Source organism: Daucus carota, chromosome 5 (assembly GCF_001625215.2).
Source record: "Daucus carota subsp. sativus chromosome 5, DH1 v3.0, whole genome shotgun sequence".
Lineage (NCBI taxonomy): Eukaryota > Viridiplantae > Streptophyta > Magnoliopsida > Apiales > Apiaceae > Daucus > Daucus carota.
The window spans coordinates 15,465,503-15,490,563 of NC_030385.2; the positions used below are offsets into that span (position 1 = coordinate 15,465,503).

The following is a 25,061-nucleotide window of genomic DNA, read 5'->3' on the forward strand; positions in this document are numbered from 1 at the left end:
ATATATATATATATATATATATATAACTTAATATATTAAAAATAAATATTAAAAATTATAAGTATTCAATTAAAATATAAAACTAAATAAAACTACCCACAAACACATAAACTAACATATAATCACCCAACACCTTACAACCCTAACACATTACAAATATAAAACATAACTACATAAATAATAATACCTTAAAAGATAAAACATACATATCATTCACAAACTCTATCAAACTCATTTTAAAACAAAAATGTCTCAGGCAGAGAGGAGAGCTCAGGAACCCTAAAAATCAAGCCCGACATTAATCCACCGGCGTTCTTCAGCCTGCTATGTTCATCGTTCCTTTTGCTGGCTTCCAGCCTCTAGGTAACCCCCTCTCTCTCGCCCCATCCCCTTTTGCTCTCTTGTTATGGATTTGTATTAACTTTTTGGATGTATTATAGATATCTATGGAAGAACGAGCATCATTTGATGTGTACAGGCGAGATCTGTACTGCTGCCGAGAGATTGTTATGAGAAAGCGGTAATTATCTCTTTCCCTTAATCTCACATCATATTGTGTTTATTTTTTATCTATAAGGAACATATTTTTGCCGTAATTTGTTTTTATGATTATATATTAGCTTGCACCTTCAATTTTTTTAAATGTTGGTATGCCTGTTATGGGTATGTGCCCGAATTTCTAATTGGGGGCTTGGATGTGCTTTTATTAGTTAATTTAATTGGTTTTGTTTTGGACTTTGTGGTTTTAGCTTATAAATGGTTGTGTGAATTTAGAACATGTATATTTGCGGTGAGTTTAAGGTCATAATCAAGTCTGGAATCAAAAAGATCAAGTACAGAGATGTTAGGTGGGAATAAATTGTGATGCAATGCATACCTTCTGTTTATTTTTTGGTTGGTGTAGGTGTATCTAACAATCCTCCCTTTCTAAGGCTGAAACAGAGAAAACCACCAGCCTATCTTAATGCCTGTAGAATAATAAATATGAATTTATTATGTCAATTGTTTGTGCAACTTTGCAAATCGGTGCTGCTTCTCGGTATCTTTAATTTATTTGTAGGAAACAAGATTTCCACAGCTTTGAACTTTAAGTGCAGAGCAGATAACAAAGTTGAAGCACGCTTAGAGGTGAACTTTAAGTGCTGAGTTAATATACATTTATCAATAATATAGTAAGCACGCTTAGAGGTGATACTGATATTTAATAATATCAAAAAGTGTTTATCTGTTTACAGCTGGATTCATGATATTTTTTTCGATACAGAGTAATGTACTCACCACTGTAATGCATTAAACAAATTTGGCATCGGCCTTTTCCCTACTTGCAAACAGATTCAACTTTGAAGATTAATGGTTATTGATAACTGCTATGAGATTTTCTGAGTGTAAATTTTGGTGACCTAAATGTATAGACTGTTTGATTCCACGGCATTATTCTTTCAGATTTGAAGGGAGAAGGTGTGTTTTTTTTTTCTTTGTTACAAGACAAATGTATGACTACATGTGAGAATATGATCAAATTACAAGATTATGCAGTATTTTGCTGTTTAAATTTGTAATTAATAAACTGTACGTACTGATTACACAAGATTATACGGTATGTTACTGATGACATATAATTAATAACAAATTACAAGATGATTTACAGACATTTATGGTTTAGTACTTTATTTCTGCAGTCTTTTTACAAGTCCTTTTATTATGTATACTACTGTATCATATTAAAGAGTTATAAGCTATAACCTAATATAACATGGAGAGAGATAATGTAGTTTGTTCTGTGAATTGCTATGTATATATTTATTGTAACAGCACTTTAAGAATGTGAATCTTGTTGCTGCAGTATGACTACAACCCTCGAGAAGTACTAGCGTTGCAATTTAAATCCAATAGCTAACAGCATCGGAACTGAAACACAGGTTTGCATTTTATCTTAAAAAAATTTGAGACTGTACTAATTGAATTTCAGCGAGCTCAATAAACTTTACTACGATTTCTCATTTTCTGTTTTCAATTAGAATTGGTGCCAAGAGGTCTCACTTCTAAATGCAAAGTATGAATCCCTGCAACACACTCAAAGGTCAGGCTATACGTACGATTATATAAAGCCTTTAAGCTAATTATCAATTAGTCATGATTGTATAGTTTTCAGAGTGATTATATATGTAACATCGATATATGTGGTAGAACTTCACACAAGTTTATAATCTGATTTTCAAAAAAATGGACTATAATATAATTTGTAAATTTAATGGTGTCGTAATTCGTAAAAATTGCTGAAATTGTGAGATGCACTAAAATGATAAAGGCATTTGCTTGGAGAGGATCTTGGACCATTGAGCTTGAAAGAACTGCAAAGTCTTGAGAAGCAGCTGGAAGGGGCCCTTGGACAAACAAGGCATAGAAAGGTAATTAAGTCAAAGAAAGTAGTTACACTTAACAGACTAGCTAGTTATACAAGAATGAAACAAAGACTAAATTTTTCTAGGTTATGGTTGGCGACGGTGGTGTTAATGATATTGAGAGAAACAAGCTGCCTTAATTAGTTTATGTATCCCATGAGAAGAGACCAGGCACGATCTTCACCAAATGGCCCTAGATTACATGATACAATCTGCTCATAATGACCAGGATGATAAGGTATCTTGTTTTGACTTTTATATTTACAACTACTTACCTGTCCAATGCTCCAATATTTTGCATTTCTTTGATTGAATTATATAGCTATGAATCCCTGGACATGCATAGAGCATTTAAATAGTAATCTCTGAATTGTCGACTTGACTAGTGTATATTTGTATTTATCTTTGTATTACTTTAATCAATGTTAAATTGACATATAAGCGGCAAATAGTTAATTATTTAAGCGAACAGTGAAATAAATATATACCAAAAGTTCAGATATTTAAAACACTTCATCTTAAAATTGCTACTGAGTTTAAATAAATGAACATCAAATTCTACTAATGTATTAATCATTACTTTGGCTTTAGGTCGCAATGAATAACTCATGCACTGGTAAACACAAATAGCCAGAGACAAGATCAGAAACTATAATCATTTAATAATAATTCGTCAGTGAAACCTTAAGTTGACTTACCTAGTTATATTGAGAGCAAACTTGAGAGCTTTTGATAGAGAAAGCCTCCCTTTTCTTTTACGGTACCACCATCTTTGCTTTACTCTTTTAACTGCCCGTACTCAATGAAAAGTATTTGATTACGTATTTTTTACAGGCTATACCTCATCACCAAGAAAAGTGTTGAATAGCTTGTTGATCCTTCGCTTGCCGTTGTGTACGATGCAGAGCAGATGAATCCCATGCTTGTAGTTGCTTCTATGTAGGGACTTGACGTCTTCGCTTGGAGACCCTTGATTATATCCAAATAGTTTTGATACTCTCAATTATAGTATTTGGATTTTTGTTGAATTGTCGAATATATGGATGTAGTATGTACTTGATATATTTAGATTTGATGGATGTGTAGTTATCGCTTGATATTGGATTTGATGGATGTGTAGTAGGTGAGATTGGAATTTGATGGATGTACAGAGTACAATTAGTTTATATATGAATTAATAAGATTTTGTTGTTGATTTGGTTGTTTTCTTGGCTTGGTATTTGTGGCGTATAAAAATGATGTTAATTCAATGTTATTACATCAGTTTATGAGTAGAGAAATGATGTTAATCAAATGTTATAACATCAGTTTCTTTAAAGTTGAAATGATGTTAAAGGCTATAGACATCAGCTATTAGCTGATGTAAGCAAAAAATTCAAGCGATGTCTTTGTCGGCGATGTTAAAGGCACTAAGCTTTAACATCAGTTATTAACTGATGTAAATGAGTACAATAGAAATCATCCAAGCTTAGGGAACCGATGTTATAGAGTATAATATACATCATTTGGGTGTACAAAACCGATGTTAAATCCGACAATAGACATCAGTTATTAACTGATGTTAAAAATAGGTACCTTTAACATCGCCCACAGTAACATCAGTTACAATTCTCTGGGACATCAGTTTTTAACTGATGTGTATTAGCAAATTTGTAGTAGTGTTAACATACATGTATTGGGGATACCAAAAGGTCCATAAATTTGGGCAACACAAACTAAAGTTAATATACATGTATTCAGATGATGTCTACAAAATTCAACATTTGAGTTAGATTTGTGCATCGTCAAAAAAATACAAAACCTTGAACAGAGCCACATTTGACATGAGACGAAATAAACCAGGCATAGTAGCACTTCGATGGACCAAAATGGTGACTTAATGCACAGCATCTTATAAGAGTTCTAGATCCGCATGCGGGGGCGACCACGGGTCGAAAAATTAATCGTAAGAAAAATGTTTCGCAAACCAGGCTGTGACTTTAATCTGGAAAATAAAAGGACTAAGAAAGAAAGACAATTTATTCAAAGAAATCAATGAGGCGTCACTATGAAACATCGCTCAAAATTGGTCGGGCGAAGTATTATAATTAAATTTATAAGTAAATAGTTATACAGACCATTGTTTTAATCAGATTACATTTAACCGCCCAAGTAACTTTAATATTTTTAAATTGTCTAATAAAATAATTATAGCTTTCAAAATAAACAAATCACGCAAATTCTTCTGTGGCAGTAAAAAAATTAATGTAGTACTGCAAACAATTCAAAAACTCAAATTCGGCAGCTCAACTGGTACAATAGTTCTTGTACTAGAAAAAAAAGGGCGTTGGCTCAGTCATTTATAAAAAAAAAAACAATTCTTCCTATGCGCAGGTTCAAAGAAATCTCTCTTGGATGTATCTAAATTTACGTTATTTATTTCTCATTCTAAGGATATATATTAAACAAGATTCTAAAATAATATTATATAAGTATGTGAATGCTTTTAAAATTACATATTTTTATACAACCTACATACAATATCAACCAAACGAAATCTATAAACTGAGCCGCTTCGGAAACCACGACTGTGTGCTAGAACCCTTTCTGCTAATCCTCGGAGTAACGGTAGGGAATTTACCACGTCTAACAGGTAGTAATTACGCACCCCTGCTTCAGAGTCATTAAACTAGCAGCCGTTACAATTGCCCCACCTATATGTCTTTGCCTATAAAACATCTGCATATATCAACAAACTCCCATCAGCACTTATAACTCTCTCCGATATAAAAAAATACTAGATGGGGCAATATACAATGTTAGCAGCGTTGACACCGCAAACTAAAAATCATTCGGTGTTGGTTCGAGTAACACGAACGTGGGAGGCCGTCAACAGAAAAACAAACACCATTCTTCATACCAATGTTGTACTGCTGGATGAAAAGGTGAGTTAACTTAGCTTATTGCTTGACACAACACTTACATGCAATAGTTATATAACAAGTTTAAACCGACACCGCATCTACTATCACTCATTACATGGCTTAATATCTTTAAAAATCGTCACAGGAGAACCACATGCTCGCAATCATTCGCAACAATCAGAGGGATACATTTGGCAAGCAGGTAGAGGAGGGTGAGGTATATAGCATCACAAATATGAAGATTGTCCCTGGACCTAAAAGCTACAGAACTATCGATAGCGAGCTATCTATAAACTTTTTCTATAACACAAAATTTAAAAAGGAGTTTGACGGGAGGATCATCCCAAGATTCAAATTTGAACTACAACCATTTAACCAAATCAAGAATTTAGTGGGTGATGTAAGGTCTTTCATAGGTACGTTATAATATCCTCACACTTTACACTACAGACTCTTTTTGATTTTGCACATAAAGCTTCCTGCTCTGGCAGATGTGGTGGGCATGATCAAGACTTATGGGAAGCTGGAGAGGAGATCAAATGGCACTAAGAAGATGGATGTCATGCTCACTAACAACAGGTAACAAACCCTGTAAAACCATCCTTCAAATTTCGATAGACTGTAAACATTGCATGATTCTAAAATGATTAATCTTTTCCTGCATAAGAACTTGATCGAAAACACATTAGAATTATAAAAACCAGAGATAAAATGTTAAGCCGATGGCTAATCATTTTCTCCCGTACACTATGGCCGAGTGGATTTGTATTATGTTGCCGATCTTAACAAATACCAGATCTTTGCGGGTCATTTGTTTTCAACTAAATATACCTGAATGAGGACCGTCTTACCAATCATATGGTAAAATTGGTAGCCTATCATATTGAATTTTCTCAATGATTCATATATAGGTGAGCCCATCATTCTGAAATCAGCGAAAGAGCCATTCAGTGGCATGCTAATACTAATTTATGTCAACTGTGAACTTGTAAAAGATTTATTCTTTTATTTGTTTGCTACATTTCATGTTTGTATAAGATTTTATCCCGGCCTTTGTTTCTAATCAGCTGAAAATAATATAATTTAACCAAAAAGTTACAATTAATATTATAACAGCCAATATAAATTTTTAACTTCATAATTATTTTACATAAGAATATGTGTATCCACATTGGTTTATTGTCGAGCCTCAAATACAGCATTGTAGGGCTCGCTGTGACTAATGGCTCTTTTTTAAAAACGTACAAACTGGCGCCAACTACCACATTTGATTCTTAACTCGGATTTTGCAGGAACGAAGACATGGTCGTCACGTTGTGGGAACAGCATGCATTAAGTTTCTTGGCGTCAATAGAGGCACATGAGACTGCCGTTTTTGTCGTGATCACTAGATTGCTGGCTAAAAAATTATCAAGTAAGAACTGAATCCATTATAATCTACTCCACTAGACAAACTTATAACAACACCCGTTTTCAAACACTGTACTATGCTACCAGTGTGAATGTACACGTTAATGTTAGGATAGCTTTGATTTACCGGGAAACCTCAACTTATGTAAAATCATGCTTTAAACAATTTAGGTAATGCATCCCTTTCTACCATGGATGCAACCAGAGTCTACTACAACATAGACTATGAGCCACTTAATAAGCTCAAGCACGAGATGTAAGATGCAACTGGGAAGGCATTTCAAAATCTACCCCCGCCAATAGTCAGGAAATTCATTAATTCCGATGACATTACTACTCAGGAGCTCACAATCAAGTCTATCTTGGAACTCAAACTCCCGCAAGGAAAAGAGGTTAAGAAAACAAAATCCTACTCATCCATATACTACACAAGGAAGACAAGCATACACTAATATTATACAACACATACTTGGACACAATATTAAATCCAATGAAAATCTTACAGATGATTCGCTGTATATGCAAGGCAAAAATAGTAGAAGTGCTGAATGGAAATGGTTGGTACTACATCTGTTGTCCAAATTGTGCATGGACCGTTCGGCCACTAAGGGAAAATATTCATGCGCACAATGTCCAGGAGCGGACATTCAGTATACCCAACGGTGCATATTTGCTAATCCATTATTCACTCCTGCTGAAAGGTTGTAAACTAGTATAAACTCACAAATATTATCAAAATTGGAACAGCTATAGAGTTGTGGTGCGTGCTGAGGATGATTTAGGAACGACAAGCTTTACTCTGTTCAACAAGGAAGCTGAGCAGATTATCAGCGTCCCGATACAGACTCTCATAAACGAGGAAGGCGAGGTATGATATATTATTTCTTTTTAGCAATGACAAAATCATATATACTATTTTAGCGCTCTATAAGAAAAACGTTTGTATTCAATACCAGAAACAAACCATGAAAGATTTACCCACAGCGATTAAGAACCTTATTGGAAGACAGTTTGCCTTCCACATCAAGGTAACTACTTACAACATGACTCATGGCTGCGAGGAATACACCGTTACCCATGTCACCGACTGCTCATCACCTTCTATGACGCCAAACAATCCAATAGAGGAGGAAAATCGGAAGAAAAAGAAAAAATGTGATTGATCAAACCTGGAGAAGGGTCGCATATCCAATGTCATAACATTCACTCAAAGGCATTATCTACCAATTTACAACTTATTCCCGTTCACTAGGATTGATCGCTGACTATTGAAAGGCCTTATTCAAAGGTATATGTCTAATCCTATTTTGTACAACCAGTGATAACTCAACTAGTGTCTGATAACCACTCAACTTGTAACTCAACCTGGAGAATCGTCTCTGATAAGTTATGTCAGTAGATAGTAGATAGTTTAGTTGGAATCAGTTCAAGAAAGTCTAGTAGATACAAGAATCAGAATGTCAGAAGAATTCCAAGATATCAGCTACAAGCCACTGGAAGAAGTTCATTCCATATGATCAAGCCTCAGTGTCAAATAAACTGTGTAGCAGTTCAAGGAGTTCGGAAGGTATGAAGATTCAAGTATTTATTTCATCAGAGATTCCATATGTGTACTAAAATGAAGAAGAACTAGAAGACAAAGATTCGAAGACCCGACCACAGCTCAAATGTTTAATTGATGGAGAATATTCAATTTAGTTAGGCAAAGATGAACCAGACAGTACATTTGTATGCCAGCTATTTATATTGAATATTTAACATCAAAGGAAGGTGGTCGTTCAAGCCGTGTGATGATCAAGACGAAGGCTCAAGACATTTGCTTTCTGGAATATAGAGTTTTTAATTAATTCTTTGTTAAATAATTAATCTCTATTAATTTATTTAGTTGTTAAATTAATTCAATTAGAATTAATTTGATAATTAAGTTTATTAATAAGTTAATTGATTTAGAATTAATTTACAAAAAGAAAGCAAAAGAAAGAAGGCCAAAAGGAAGGACAAGGAGACCGCCGCTCAGACCTGTCTAGCTATGGGAAAAAGAATTATCACCAACGCAATGGAGTGTGATATATTCTTAATGCTGGAAACCCGGTTGGAATTGATTTATATTTTTCAAAGCAAAAGGGATCCGGTTCCAGACCCACAGGAGACCGAATCTTAGACTTGTCTGACTATGAGGAAAAAGAATTATCACCAACGCTATGGAAAGTGATATAATCTTAAAGCTGGAACCCCGGATGGAATTAATATATTATTTGCAAGGCAAAAGGAGTCCGGTTCCTGGCCCTCTAGAGACCGCAGCTTGGACCGTAAAGATTTATTTATATTAATAAATATTTTAATTAATTAGAAAATTATATTTATAAATGTCTAATAATATTAGATATTTATTTATATAATTTCTGGATTAAATTAAATATTTATTAATTAAAGATTATAAGCTGTGCGGGATTAAAAGCAGTTCTAAGGGCTGGCTGAAGGACGAAAGTTTATAAACTTTCGTAGCGAGCGTACTGCCGAATGATTCAATGGTGGCCAAGATAATTCCAATTGCCTTACTGCCATGTAATTGTCATTCTGACTTGTTTATGGCTTGATAGACAATCAGATTGTCTTACCTTCCCTCTCTCAGCAGGACAATCTCTAATTGTCCTACCTTCCCTTACCATCAAGACAAACCAATTGTCCTACCTTGTCTCAATTTGTCTTGCCCATGGAGAATTGTCTTGCCCTTCTTTATAATTGTCTTTCTGGCTTGTTTTAGGCTTGTTAGGCAATCCAGAATTGTCTTCCCTTGCCTTGTAATTGTCTTGCCCATCTTGTTTTGTCTTTGCAAGCTTATTTGTCTTGTCTTTTATTTGTCTTACAAGTACAAATGGTTGCCTATATATATGGCACTCCATTCTTCATTTCAAATGTTCTTCACTTTGTAATTCAAAGCATTGTTAAGCTTTCAAGTTGTTCGTAACTTGCTTGTTATATCCACAGTTTTCTGTGCTTTGATCACTCGATTGTTTTAATCCCTAAATTAGAATACTTCCTGCCAAATTTATTCTAGAATATTTAGTGGACATTAAAACTGAACCTTAATTAATTTAATAAACACTTTCAAGTTTAAATTACTTTTTACTTGAACCTTGTTTATTTAATTAATTAAAATCTGATTATCCTATTTTATTCTAATCAGATTTATTCCGCGCGAATTTTGTGACGATTGTATTCGGGACCTAACAATTGGCATCAGAGCGGTTGATATAATCTACCTTATCAGATCCTACACTCACTCTGAAAATTTCTAAAAATTCCAAATAATTTTTTATTCGAAATAATTTTATTCCAAAAATTATTTTTGACCGAAAATTATTTTTCCTTCAAAAATCCAATCTTTTCCCAAATAATTTTTTATTCGAAATAATTTTATTTCAAAAATTATTTCTGATCGAAAATTATTTTTATTTCAAATCTTTTTCCAAATAATTTTTAATTCGAAATAATTTTATTCCAAAAATTATTTCTGATCGAAAATTATTTTTCTTTCAAATCTTTTTTCAAATAATTTTTAATTCGAAATAATTTTATTCCAAAAATTATTTCTGATCGAAAATTATTTTTCTTTCAAATCTTTTTCCAAATAGTTTTTTATTCGAAATAATTTTATTCCAAAAATTATTTCTGATCAAAAATTATTTTTCTTTCAAATCTTTTTCCAAATAATTTTTAATTCGAAATAATTTTATCCCAAAAATTATTTCTGATCGAAAATTATTTTTCTTTCAAATATTGTTCTAAATATTTTTTAATTCAAAATAATTTATTCCAAAAATTATTTTTGATTGAAAAATATTTTTCTTTCAAAATCCAAATATTTTCCCAAACACTCAAACACTTAAATCTTTTACCATGTCTACCGCAAAAATTAGCAGCATTAAAATTCCACCTTTTGACAAGGCTAATTTTGGTCTCTGGACGAGACACATGCTTTTGTTCCTCCGGGCGGCGAATAAAAAATACATAAATATTTTGACGAAGGGTCTTTCGCCCCCAATGAATATTATCCCGGAACATACTGAAGATGGAGTTACTATTCCTCACAGAACCTATCTGAAAACACCTGCTGAGTTCTCGGATGAGGATAATGAGCTGATAAATCTAGATGTAACTCTACAGCTCATTCTGATCGAATCGTTGGATCCAGTAATGTACAATAATGTTGTCAATTGTACAAGTGCTAAGCAGATATGGGACACTCTGCAAATTATCAATGAAGGATCTGAGGAAGTACGGGAAAACAAGAAGGAAATTCTTGTGGCTCAATATGAGCAATTTGGTTCTAATCCCGGAGAAGGAATTTCTGAAGTATTCATCAGATTCAACAATTTGATAAACAATCTGAATCTGAACGGGAAATACTACGACAACAAAGAGATGAACCTGAAGTTTTTGCTGACACTCCCTGAGCATCTGGAGCATAGGATAACCGTCATCAGAGAAAGTAGAGATTTGACAGAGATCTCATTGGAACAGCTGTATGGGGTTCTGAAAACCTATGAATTGGAACAGGCTCAAACTAAACAGAGATACGTATGGGGAAAGACACTGAACACGTCTACGTCTGTCAGCAATTCTACTGCCCTCATAATACAATCACCTCTTGTGAAAGAAAGGAAGGTTGTTGTACCTTCAAGAAGCTCCCAGGAGTATGTTGTGCCGGAAATGGGACATACTTCAGTAAGTACAGGAGATGATGAATTTTACTCGATGGAAGAGTTAGATCAGCTGGAGGACGAATCTCTTGCTATGTTTGCCAGGAAGTTTGGTAACATGAGATTTAGGAAGAATCCCTCCTACAAGTTTAAATCTTCTGGTAGTAAATTTCAGAAAGGGGGATCTTCGTCCACAACATCAAAAGAGGCTTACAAGACTGGGATGGTTGATCGAAGCAAGTTTAAATGCTTCAACTGTGATGAACCTGGTCACTTTGCATCGGAGTGCAGGAAGCCCAATCAGTTGGCAAATAAGAAAGAATCTTACGAAGAGCTAAAGCAGAAGTATGAGGCTTTGCTAAAGAAGCATCAAGGCCAAAGCAGCGAAGGAAAGTCCTATGTGGCCAAAGGGAAAAGCTGGGATGACACAGATAGTGATGAGGAGGAAGAGCGGGGGAATGTTGCTCTAATGGCTTTCATGGAACCTTCTAAACCTCCACATCACACTGGCGGATTTCCGGTAGATCCTACTTGCCCTAAACTATTTATGCAATTAGGACTTGAACGTGATGATGCTCTTAATAAGCTCAAAGCTCTGACTCTTGAACACAAAGCTTTAAAGCAGGAGGTTCATGAGTTAAAGTTAAAAGAAAAACTAGTGCTCACACCTAAAATTGAACAACTAACTAGTCAGTTATTGACTCAGACTAATAAAGTCGAAGTGTTAGAGTATAGGGAGAACAAACTGAATGAGCAACTAGCTGAAGAGAAGGTAAGGTGCCTTGCTTATAAGGAGTCGACTAATATTGTTAAGAACCTAGTTGACCAACAAGTGATTAAAAGGAAAGTTGGTATAGGTTTCGATTACAACAAGTCGGTAGGTAAGGCTAGTAATATAACTCCTTTTGTTAAGAGTGCTGAAGACAGGGGTATCCCACATGTTTTAAAGGATGCTCCCAAACCTTTATTCAAAACCCCTGTCGCAGAACCATTACTTGATATGCCCGTGATTATTCAATATGAAATGAATTTAGAGGATATTGAGAATGAGAGGGAGATATTGGCATCTGTAGAGCCAATGCAAGTTGAGGGCACATTCAGTTCGCCCAAAGCTGGCATAGGTGCCAATGGCTTAAAGAATAATTTTAACAAGCCTAATAAGTTTGTTAAATGCAGGAATGGTAACAATACATGCTCATCTACTAATAACATTAGAACTTCTGAAAATGTTAATGTAGAAACTATTAAACCCCCTGTTGTTCTGAATAACATGCCTACTGTTCCTTTAGTTGATATGTGCCATAAACCTTGTGGTGTTGATAATTGCATGTTGTGTGCGTTTAATGTAATGTCTGCTTATTTTAAAAGTATGCATGCTAACAAAGAAAACACAACACCTAGAAAGCACATGAATAGTAAGTTTGCAAAAACCAAGACTGCCGGTCCTTCTCCTATCAAGAAGGATACTTATGTTCCCAAGCCTAAACCTAAAGTGTTCAAGGCTGTTTGTAGGAAAGTAAGTACAGTCAAGGTGGAGGCTGATGTTATTCGAACAGGATCTATTGTCAAAGCTGACAAAGGTCAATTCTTTAAGTATGCCGGGCCCAACCAAGTTTGGGTTCCGAAGAAGGTTTAATTCATTTGATATGTGCAGGGAGCCAAACAAGGTTGAAAAGGTTGTATGGATCCTGGATAGTGGATCTTCTAGACATGTGACCGGTGATAGAGCCCTGCTATCAAATGTGATTGAGAGAGCTGGCCCGATTGTCACCTTTGGAGATAACAGCAAAGGTCATACTACGGGATATGGCAATTTATTTGCTGGAAATGTTATCATTGAAAAAGTTTCTTTGGTTGAAGGACTCAAGCACAATCTTCTCTGACAAGGGATTCCAAGTAAACTTTGTCAAGGAGAAGTGTTTGATATCTCACACTAAAGATGACCGTCTTGCTCTCTGTGGAGTAAGAAAAGCTAACTTATACTTAGCTGATCTCAATTCAGGTGCCAATGATGAAGATAATTGTTTCTATTCAAAGGCTTTACCTGAAGATAGTTGGCTATGGCATAAGAAGCTGTCTCACCTTAATTTTAAAATTGTAAACTCTTTGGTCAAGAGGGATTTGGTGAGAGGACTGCCTCCTTTGGAATTCACTCTACAAGGACTTTGTGAGGCATGTCAGAATGGGAAGGCTAAGATAGCATCATACAAAGGCACAGACACCAGTAACATTACTGAACCACTTCAACTATTACATGTGGATTTATTTGGTCCAGTCAATGTGATGTCTTTATCAAGAAAGAGATATGCCTTGGTGATTGTTGATGACTTCTCTAAGTTCACATGGGTTTTATTCTTACATTCTAAGGATGAAACTCCTCAATTGGTAATTGATCTTATCAAGGAGATCGAGTTGGATTCGAATGATAAACTTCGTGTCAGAGCAATAAGATCCGATAATGAAATAGAGTTTAAGAATGAAACTCTCAACAGATTTTGCTCTGACAATGGCATAACAAGACAATATTCAGCGGCAAGGACTCCGCAACAGAATGGAGTAATAGAAAGGAAGAATCGTACCTTGATTGAAGCTGCAAGGACAATGCTAAGCAAATCAAGGTTGCTCATCTACTTTTGGGCTGAAGCTGTGAATACTTCTTGTTATACTCAGAATCGAACTCTGATCAATAAGGAAAACATGAAAACTCCTTATGAGCGTATGAACAGAAAGAAACCAACGGTCAAGTACTTTCATGTATTTGAGCTAAATGTTTTGTGCTTAAGGATGGAAATGAACATCGTGGAAAGTTTGAACCCAAAGTACTTTAAGCAATTATTTGTTGGTTATTCTCATCAAGCATATAAGGTGTTTATCATTGATCAATTACAAGTCAAGGAAAGTGTCAACGTTACTTTTGATGACACTAAACTCCCAAGTATCCAAATTGAAGATCCATCTGAGTCACTAAAGTTTGATAATTATCCTGACTCAGACTCAGATGATGACGATGAATAACCTGATGCTGCAACTAGTAATGAGACTAACAATGCTGATATTGATCCAGGTATTGGTGGAGAAAACAATGGAAACACTGTGGACTCTACTAATGCTAGTGGTGGATCATCTAGTCAACCTGACAGCAACTCAAGGGGAGATGACCAGGTGGATCAACTGGTCAAACACAGCATCACAATGATAATTCTGGCGAATCATCAAGATTATATCTTCCAAGGGAGATGATCTGGAGTAGAGATCATCCCTTTGAACTAATCATTGGTGATCCAGATGTTGGTGTTTAGACTAGGAGTGCAATTCAGAATGAATGTCTATATTTGGGTTTTCTATATCAGGAAAAACCGAAGAAAATTGAAGATGCACTAGCCGATCCGAAATGGGTTCTTTCCATGAAAGAAGAGCTCAATCATTTCGAGAGACAAGAAGTCTGAGCCATGGTTCCAAGACCAAAGATAAAGTCTGTTATTGGAATTGGATGGGTCTACCAGAATATGCTTGATGATGATGGCATTGTTGTACGGAACAAAGCCAGACTGGTTGCTAAAGGTTACTCCCAAGAAGAGGGAATTGATTATGATGAAACCTACGCTCCAGTTGCACGTCTTGAGGCGATCAGAATTTTTTCTTGCATTTGTTGCACATTCCAACTTTAAATTCTATCATATGGATGTGAAAAGTGCATTTCTGAATGGAAAGCTTGAAGAAGAAGTATATCTAGAACAGCCCCTGGCTTTTAAAATCTAGAATTTGCTGATTTTGCGTACTTCTTGTTTAAAGCTGTTTATGGCCTCAAGCAGTCGCCAAGAACCTGGTATGACACACTCTATGAGTTTTTAATTGGAAAAAATTTCATTAGTGGTGTCATAGACACAACTCTCTTTCACAAATTGCATGATAATAATATGATATTTGTTCAAGTATATGTTGATGATATTATATTTTGTTCTACTAACGATAACTCGTGCAAGAGATTTGCTAAGTTAATGCAGAGTAACTATGAGATGAGTATTGATGGGTGAACTGTCATTCTTTCTTGGTCTTCAAGTAAGTCATAAAGATGATGAGATCTTCATTTGCCAATAAAAATATGTCAGAGATCTTCTGAAGAAATAATATCTAGAAGACTCTTCACCGGCAAAGACACCCATGACCACTGCCACTAAGCTTGAACAGGACATATCTGGTAAGAAGGTTGATATTTCAAGTAATAGAGGTATGATTGGCTCATTACTCTATCTCACTGCTAGTAGACCTGATATAATCTTTGCAACATGTTTATGTGCAAGGTTCCAGAGTGATGCTAAAAAGTCACATCTTATAACTGTTAAAAGATTTTTAGATATCTTAAGGGCATACCAAATTTAGGTATCTGGTACCTTAAGAACACTGGTTTTGACCTAACAGGCTATACAGATTCTGATTATGCAGGATGCAGGATTGATAGGAAAAGCACTTCTGGAAGCTGTCAGTTTCTAGGACGACGATTGGTTTCCTGGTACAGCAAGAAACAACACTCAGTGTCTATCTCGACAGCGGAAGCAGAATATATTGCGGCGGGTAGTTGTTGTGCTCAGATCTTATGGATTAGGAATCAGCTTAATGACTATGGACTTGTATTAAACAAAATTCCCTATATTTTGTGATGATACAAGTGCGATAGCCATTTCCAACAATCTTGTACAATATTCGAGAACCAAGCACATTGACATAAGGTATCATACTATTAGAGAACATGTCATGAATAGAACTATGGTGTTACACTTTGTACCATCACCTGATCAGATTGCTGACATCTTCACTAAACCACTTGATAAATCCAATTTCTCAAGATTGGTTTGTGAACTTGGCATGTTAAACATGACATGAGCTCTTGTAAATAGTTTTTATGTTTATGTTTAATTCCATTTTAATTTTGTTGCATGCTTGTAAAGTATTTCTTATTGGTATCCATGTTATGAATACTAATATTGTGAATATTTCTGTGGTTGGTAAATATTTAAGTAATTGACGGTTGCAATAACTTTGTCGTCCATATCAGGGATAGACACTGGAATTGCAGGTTCTTTATTGAACCAAGTGCCTTCATAGGCATACGAGGGAAACTTGGACACGTTGCCATCTAAAACGTCCTTGTCTACCCTCCCGGAAGGAATATTTCCGGATCCCCTAAGGGATCTTTCACCCTCGAAGGTGAAAGGCAATCTACTCTGGTAGAGGATTCTTCTAAGGATCATATGCCTTAACAGGTATCCAAGGGAAACATAGGTTTCATGCCATTGAAAGGCCTAATGTCTACCCTCCCAGAATCAAACTCTGGATCCTTTAAAGGATTTACTACTTTCTAAAAGTAGTTGGCAACTTGTGGACTATGACTTGGATTTATCCGACGAGTCTACGAGGATCGGGAATTACGAACTCCCATTGCACCACCAATGACCTTCCATGAGGAGGCAAAGGTGATCTTAATTGCAGGTACATCACAGCATCTATGGAAGCTCAGGATTTGTGTGGAGTGAAACACTTACAGAACTTGTGAGTGACACCTTTACCTGTAAACTGAGAGATATTTTGAGTGTCGAGTGATACACCTGCAGAATGTTTTTGTGAGACACCCACTGTTTACCAAATTTAAACCTTATTGTTCAAAATTGGTATCTATAATGTTTTATCTAAGTGGATGCTTACTATGGTTACTTTTCTACTGGATGCACCTTCTACGAAGCCCTGTCTTCTTCATACTGGATTCTGTCATTCAATGTTTTATCTAATCAGTTGGTATCATTATTGATAACAATTGAGGATTCCTCAACTAAGGGGGAGAATGTTCAATGATGTTAAAGGGGAGACTGTTCTGAGAGAATATTCTATGATCTATGCTCTAAGGGGAAGAATGTTCTATGCCTCACTTAGGGGGAGTGCAGAGTCACATAGGGGAAGAATAATATTGCCAGAACCCATTGAAGGAGAATATCAATGTTCTAATCTATCATCTAAGGGGGAGAATATTATGAACATATGAGGGAGAAGATTAAGGGAGAATTACATGGTATATCTTGCAAGGAGATTGCAAGGCCTCTGAGGAGATTTAAAGGTCTTAAGAGATTGAAAGGTATTCCAGAAGAAGTAGCTGTCTGAAGAAAAATGGAGACTGGTACAATGTTATATGTATTACCAGAAACCATCTACTATGTACATTTTAATGTTTTATGTTTCTCTTATCAACTGGGATTGTTTCCTAATAGGTTGAGTTGGTATTAATGTTTATTGAGTCATAGAAAGTTGTTAGTTGTTGTTAGTTGAGTTATCCTCATCAGAATTTGTGTGTTAATGTTCAACAAACAAATAGGGGGAGATTGAAAGGCCTTATTCAAAGGTATATGTCTAATCCTATTTTGTACAACCAGTGATAACTCAACTAGTGTCTGATAACCACTCAACTTGTAACTCAACCTGGAATCATCTCTGATAAGTTATGTCAGTAGATAGTAGATAGTTTAGTTGGAATCAGTTCAAGAAAGTCTAGTAGATACAAGAATCAGAATGTCAGAAGAATTCCAAGATATCAGCTACAAGCCACTGGAAGAAGTTCATTCCATATGATCAAGCCTCAGTGTCAAATAAACTGTGTAGCAGTTCAAGGAGTTCGGAAGGTATGAAGATTCAAGTATTTATTTCATCAGAGATTCCATATGTGTACTGAAATGAAGAAGAACTAGAAGAGAAAGATTCGAAGACCCGACCACAGCTCAAATGTTTAATCGATGGAGAATATTCAATTTAGTTAGGCAAAGATGAACCAGACAGTACATTTGTATGCCAGCTATTTATATTGAATATTTAACATCAAAGGAAGGTGGTCGTTCAAGCCGTGTGATGATCAAGACGAAGGCTCAAGACATTTGCTTTCTGGAATATAGAGTTTTTAATTAATTCTTTGTTAAATAATTAATCTCTATTAATTTATTTAGTTGTTAAATTAATTCAATTAGAATTAATTTGATAATTAAGTTTATTAATAAGTTAATTGATTTAGAATTAATTTACAAAAAGAAAGCAAAAGAAAGAAGGCCAAAAGGAAGGACAAGGAGACCGCCGCTCAAACCTGTCTAGCTATGGGAAAAAGAATTATCACCAACGCAATGGAGTGTGATATATTCTTAATGCTGGAAACCCGGTTGGAATTGATTTATATTTTTCAAAGCAAAAGGGATCCGGTTCCAGACCCACAGGAGACCGAATCTTAGACTTGTCTGACTATGAGGAAAAAGAATTATCACCAACGCTATGGAAAGTGATATAATCTTAAAGCTGGAACCCCGGATGGAATTAAAATATTATTTGCAAGGCAAAAGGAGTTCGGTTCCTGGCCCTCTAGAGACCGCAGCTTGGACCGTAAAGATTTATTTATATTAATAAATATTTTAATTAATTAGAAAATTATATTTATAAATGTCTAATAATATTAGATATTTATTTATATAATTTCTGGATTAAATTAAATATTTATTAATTAAAGATTATAAGCTGTGCAGGATTAAAAGCAGTTCTAAGGGCTGGCTGAAGGACGAAAGTTTATAAACTTTCGTAGCGAGCGTACTGCCGAATGATTCAATGGTGGCCAAGATAATTCCAATTGTCTTACTGCCATGTAATTATCATTCTGACTTGTTTATGGCTTGGTAGACAATCAGATTGTCTTACCTTCCCTCTCTCAGCAGGACAATCTCTAATTGTCCTACCTTCCCTTACCATCAAGACAAACCAATTGTCCTACCTTGTCTCAATTTGTCTTGCCCATGGAGAATTGTCTTGCCCTTCTTTATAATTGTCTTTCTGGCTTGTTTTAGGCTTGTTAGGCAATCCAGAATTGTCTTCCCTTGCCTTGTAATTGTCTTGCCCATCTTGTTTTGTCTTTGCAAGCTTATTTGTCTTGTCTTTTATTTGTCTTACAAGTACAAATGGTTGCCTATATATATGGCACTCCATTCTTCATTTCAAATGTTCTTCACTTTGTAATTCAAAGCATTGTTAAGCTTTCAAGTTGTTCGTAACTTGCTTGTTATATCCACAGTTTTCTGTGCTTTGATCACTCGATTGTTTTAATCCCTAAATTAGAATACTTCCTGTCAAATTTATTCTAGAATATTTAGTGGACATTAAAACTGAACCTTAATTAATTTAATAAACACTTTCAAGTTTAAATTACTTTTTACTTGAACCTTGTTTATTTAATTAATTAAAATCTAATTATCCTATTTTATTCTAATCAGATTTATTCCGCGCGAATTTTGTGACGATTGTATTCAACCCCCCCCCCCCTTCTACAATCGTATCGGGACCTAACAACTATTATGTACATACTTTCATTTCCAAAATTGTTTAGTTCAAATCTACTTAAACTTGGATAACTGCTATGGGACATTAATCTTTGACTGTCATGTCTTGTATTGCATACTGTCATTTGGAAACCAAGCTGGACCAAAGTGCTTATAAATTTAACTTCAAAAAGTGCTTACGCTATACCATACTAAATTCAACAAACCTATAATGAACAAATAACATTTATTAAGTTCTGAACCAATTTCCAAAAAAGCGCAGGGATTCCGGAAATATTAAACAGACAAAAAATAAATATCAAGTCAGCTTGCTTATGTCATGAAGGCCGACATTAACAGCCTAAGACGATGAGATCAGTGGCAGTTATGATATGATCACCATATGTGACCATCAATACAGGCCCTCATGGAAATACACACGACCGACTTGCATGGCCAAAAAAACCAAACCAACAAACACCATTAAAACCAAAAATAACTTCAATCCATGATACCAGCATAACGGGCCTCTTGGAAAAACAGATAGATGGTTCAGTTCACCTACATTTCAATTCAACTCGAGGTGTGGGCGTTGTATCTTGGGGCGTGGAGAAAGGGTCAAGAAAGTATTGGATAATGGTGAAGTAAGAAATGCATATTTGCTTATTTCAGATATCTTTAAAAATCCTCAGAAGAGAACCACATGCTCGCAATCATTCGCAACAATCAGAGGGATACATTTGGCAAGCAAGTAGAGGAGGGTGAGGTATATAGCATCACAAATATGAAGATTGTCGTTGGACCTAAAAGCTACAGAACTGTCGATAGCGAGATCTATAAACTTTTTCTATAACACAAAAATAAAAAAAGAGGTTGACGGAGGGATCATCCCAAGATCCTGAAACATTCTAGTGTACTTTGATGTGCCATGCAATTCTTTGCGGAGCAAAGCCCATGAAGACGTAGGTTCCAACTGAACCTGAACAAAGTATCAATACTATAGTTTAAAGTCCATTATGATTGTGTAAATGAGCCATCACCATATGAATGTGATTTAGTTACTTTGCCAAAGAGAATGCAGAGACCCAATAAGTATGTTCTACAATAAATTTATCGCTGAGTTGAAAAACAAATATTCAACCCCACTCACCGCGGTGAAACAAAAAAAGAACTTTGCTAACAAAATAAGCCCGCAGACCTCAGTAACCAGTTTCTAAATAATTACGATGGGTGTCATCTATTCATTCTGTTAAAAACAAGTTCAAACCATAATTCTGAGATAAAACGGAAATGCTGCTAAAGCATTGATAGAAAACAGTCATTCTGATTAATAAAGTCCAATGCAGCAGCAAATGCACCAACACAAGCTTACGCCGATCCTCAGCTTTAAATAAACAATGACAAAAAAACAATTTGCGCTAAAGCGAATAGACATAACCACATATAAAATAACAAAAACTTTCACACATGCAAGGCGGTGAAGAAAGAAAGGCATCATTAACTTTACCACAGTCAGAACCATGCAGTAATTTTACCCCGCCAAAAGGAATATACTTCTGGATCATGACAAAGGCGGTGTTACTAACAGCGACGACACTAATACAATAAAAGGTATATGCACGGAAACAAGACTCCGAAAGACTAAACACCGATGCAACCTTCTATTTCCGTACACCAAAAATCACACCATAACCTAGGTCATGAAAGGGGAACAAGTACGTGAAAAAGCACCTAAAACTAAACAGATGTTACATGCATCACAGTTACCACATTTTCTTCTTCATCACCCTCAGAAGCAGGCAATGCGACAAAATTGGTTTTGCAACGCAGATCAACTATTCGACTAATAAACAGTGGATTAACAGGCTCATCCGCGGCAAAAATTTAAGGTAAGGGACCATTTTAACTACATAACTACGACAGTGCGGATAGACAAAGAGCTCGCGAACACGGCTCCAAACAAAACTACTATCACCGCCATTGTACAGCACCCGAAATGCAACCCATGCTAATTTGGAAAAGAAATGACCATTATTTGCTAGACCGAGCAGAAAATCTAACTGTGCGTCAATGCTTCCAACTCCGCATATTAAATTTTTGCATGGGACGAAACAACTGGCTCCGGGAATTTCTAACCTTGATACTATAAACAAAAAACGAAAGAAGTAACCAACTTCACTGGGGCTATTAACGCGTGAAAACTTATACAGCTCCTGAATGGGATATGCACGCAGAAGCTGAATAATCACACAACGCCGTTGACTCTGGAACCATGCCATGAAACCATGAAAAAAAATCTTCAAAAGAACCCCCGGCTAACACCTTCTTCAAAATGCAAACGACCATATCAACAGGGATATTGTTTATATTGCGCAGTACAGCATCCATGGTGTAGAAAGTATAGTACACAAGTGGAACCAAAACCCTCTTTGCAATCTGCAGAGTCGGCCTACACACACGACTCCTTATATACACACAATCGGATATGGATGTTCAGTATTCGGTAAATATAAAAAAGGAGCGTGCGTTACCAAAAAGGCCGCTGGTTACATGAATGGCAATTATTGCTAAATTAATGAGTTTTATAACTCATCTCTTCTTTATTGGTTGTGGGCACCTACTAACATACAGCCAAAAGTCAACACACATTATTCGACCTGGATCCTCTGTATATATTTGTACAGTTTTCATTCCATTTTCAATGTATATCCCTGACCACATTGACAGATCCTTATTATATTTGAGCTACATAAATCCGATTACTTTAGTAAATAAACGGATTCAAAAATTATTCACAATTACAATGCCTAAATATATGATTGTCAAAATTATGGGCTCAGGATTGTGTGCCCAGCGATATTTATGAAAATTGTTTTTACCGCATTATATTATCATGTTCAAAATATTATTTTGGATAGAGATCCTCGAGAAAAAATGACACAGTGTTTTAAGCAGGGCAGAAAATTATACAGCATATGTCAAATCACAAGATATAAAAATAGCATACAGCCACGCACTATATTCATACCCATTTTGGTGGATTTTATTGTATATAATTCATAATAAAAACTACAAATTCTAATATTTTACTCGATTTTAATACATATGAAATTTCAAAACATCTTTCCAAAAAAATGATGATGTTCCGTTTAATGATTGTCCAAATTATGGGAATCAAAATAAGGTAGTTGGGAAAAATAAAATATTTAAAAATGCATGCATTATAAAATTAGTCTACCTATATATTAAAATAATAGATAAGTTACAAATCTTTTAGATGAACAAAAGGATTACGGAATGCAGAAACAACAATTATAAAATTTAAAAATTTAAAAATTAAATATCATTACTTACTTATCTAAATAATTTACGCAAATAAAATACCTATAGAGCTATAGATGACTGTCAAAATGATGTGTTAAAGATTGTCTATCGAGTGAATTTTTTGAAAATTACTTTCACCTTATTACATTAGCATGCTTAAAATATTATTTTTGATAAAATTCCTACAACTGGTGACAAACTTTAAAACGGTGCAAAAAATTACACAACGGATGGGTACTCACATATTATAAACAAACATTCAACGTCTAACCATATCCATAACATTTGAGTTATAAAAGCTACGAATTTTAATGTTCTACTAAAATTTAATACATATGACCTTTCAAAATACAATTCACATTAAATAATGACCGGCTAATTATTTACGTAAAAAAAATTTATATTGAAAAAGAATTTAAATAATTTGGCTCTAACCATGACTCAGGTTTCTAAAAATAGATATAATTCATACTTGAATAATAAAACTAAATAATTGGACTCGAACCATGATTCATATTTGTAAAAAAAAATATAATTCATTTTCAGATTAAAATGAGATCTCCGTGAGCATCTTTGCATGAAAAAATTGATGTGCTGTCAACATGGACTATGTCATATTAATTCTGTGTTTACAAATTATAGATATAATAATAGTGACAAAGACATCAATTTGGGGTTTGAAAATATTTCTAAATGATGTAATTTTGATTACATATGATTTTGAAATATTAGCCTTGGGTCCGATATCATTAAGATTACCTTGGCAAGTAATATTGGTAGCAACTATATAAACAGGAAACTACGTTAGCGTGCGACTCAAACCCATCAAACTGTTCACGCTACCAACTCACGTACAAACTGCTTAACTCCTCATACTGACCATCCCGATCCTCTCTCTTTTTATACTACAACAAAATCCACCGTTTCTTACAGACCTGATGCCGACAATTATGAATTACTATCACCTCCACAGGTAACGCACGACTACAAACTGCTTAACTCCTAAGCCTAGAACATGCTTCAAGAACATCTTTTGTTTACCGTCATTACAGTGGCTGGGGTTGCCTGTTATGTGGTAGCAGACAGGACTATTCAAGCATCAGCAAGGCGAAAATCGTGCCGCGAGAGCTCTTCAGCTAACTTGAATGTATGAAAAACATCAATCATATTGTGTTCTCTGTGTTGCTTAAGCCTCCGATGTTACTAATGACCCACATGATGAAAATATCATACACAACCGGTTACTGTGACCCTTAATAAGTGTGATATTACAAGGATTGATTAGTAAATAACTGGGCCATTTCGATAGTTATCGTCTCAAACTTTCATACAATCAAATTCCAAATGCAATTACATAATCAATACTGAGTGTAGCACATGCAGCACATTATGCACAATCCGTAAAGTCAAATGTTCAACAAACTACAAAGGACTTTAAAAAAAACTAAACATAAAACCAACAAAAACTTCACACACCGCTTAGTGAAAACTTACAACAAAATTGATTTAAATAACAATAGACAAAATTGATAACAAATAAATATAACTAGCGCCCCGTGCCTTGCACGGCTATTATGCTAGTTTTTTATATAAAAATAAAAAGGCATGTGCTAACAGAAAATCTTTTACTCCCTCCGTCCCATTTTAACTGCTTTTGACTTTTTTACACGTATTTTAAGATGTTAAAAAAGTCACATCTAAACATTATAATTTTTTATAAAATTTATATCAAATAAAAGTTTAGAACCTAAACTTTTATTTGATATAAGAATTGAATTATTTTATTAAGTGTAGATATTGTTTTTTTACATCTCAATATACGTGCTAGAAAGTCAAACATCAGTTAAAATGGGACAGAGGGAGTATCTAAAAATATGTGTGATTAATTGATCATAGAATATTTCCTCCTTCCTTAGGTTATTTACAAAACGAGAACTTACACTCGTATTAGTTATTTTGTAAAATACAGTTTTACAAATTATTTTATTC

The 25,061-nt window shown here is 34.9% G+C and overlaps 1 long non-coding RNA gene across 1 annotated transcript; it reads left to right on the plus strand.

The window, feature by feature from the left end:
• The first annotated feature begins 223 nt into the window (after positions 1-223).
• On the plus strand, positions 224-2,619 carry LOC135153016 (uncharacterized). Its single transcript, XR_010292492.1, has 6 exons — positions 224-363; positions 441-1,128; positions 1,844-1,919; positions 2,019-2,080; positions 2,309-2,408; positions 2,489-2,619. It is a non-coding gene; the product is annotated as an uncharacterized LOC135153016 (long non-coding RNA).
• The last annotated feature ends 22,442 nt before the right edge of the window (positions 2,620-25,061 follow it).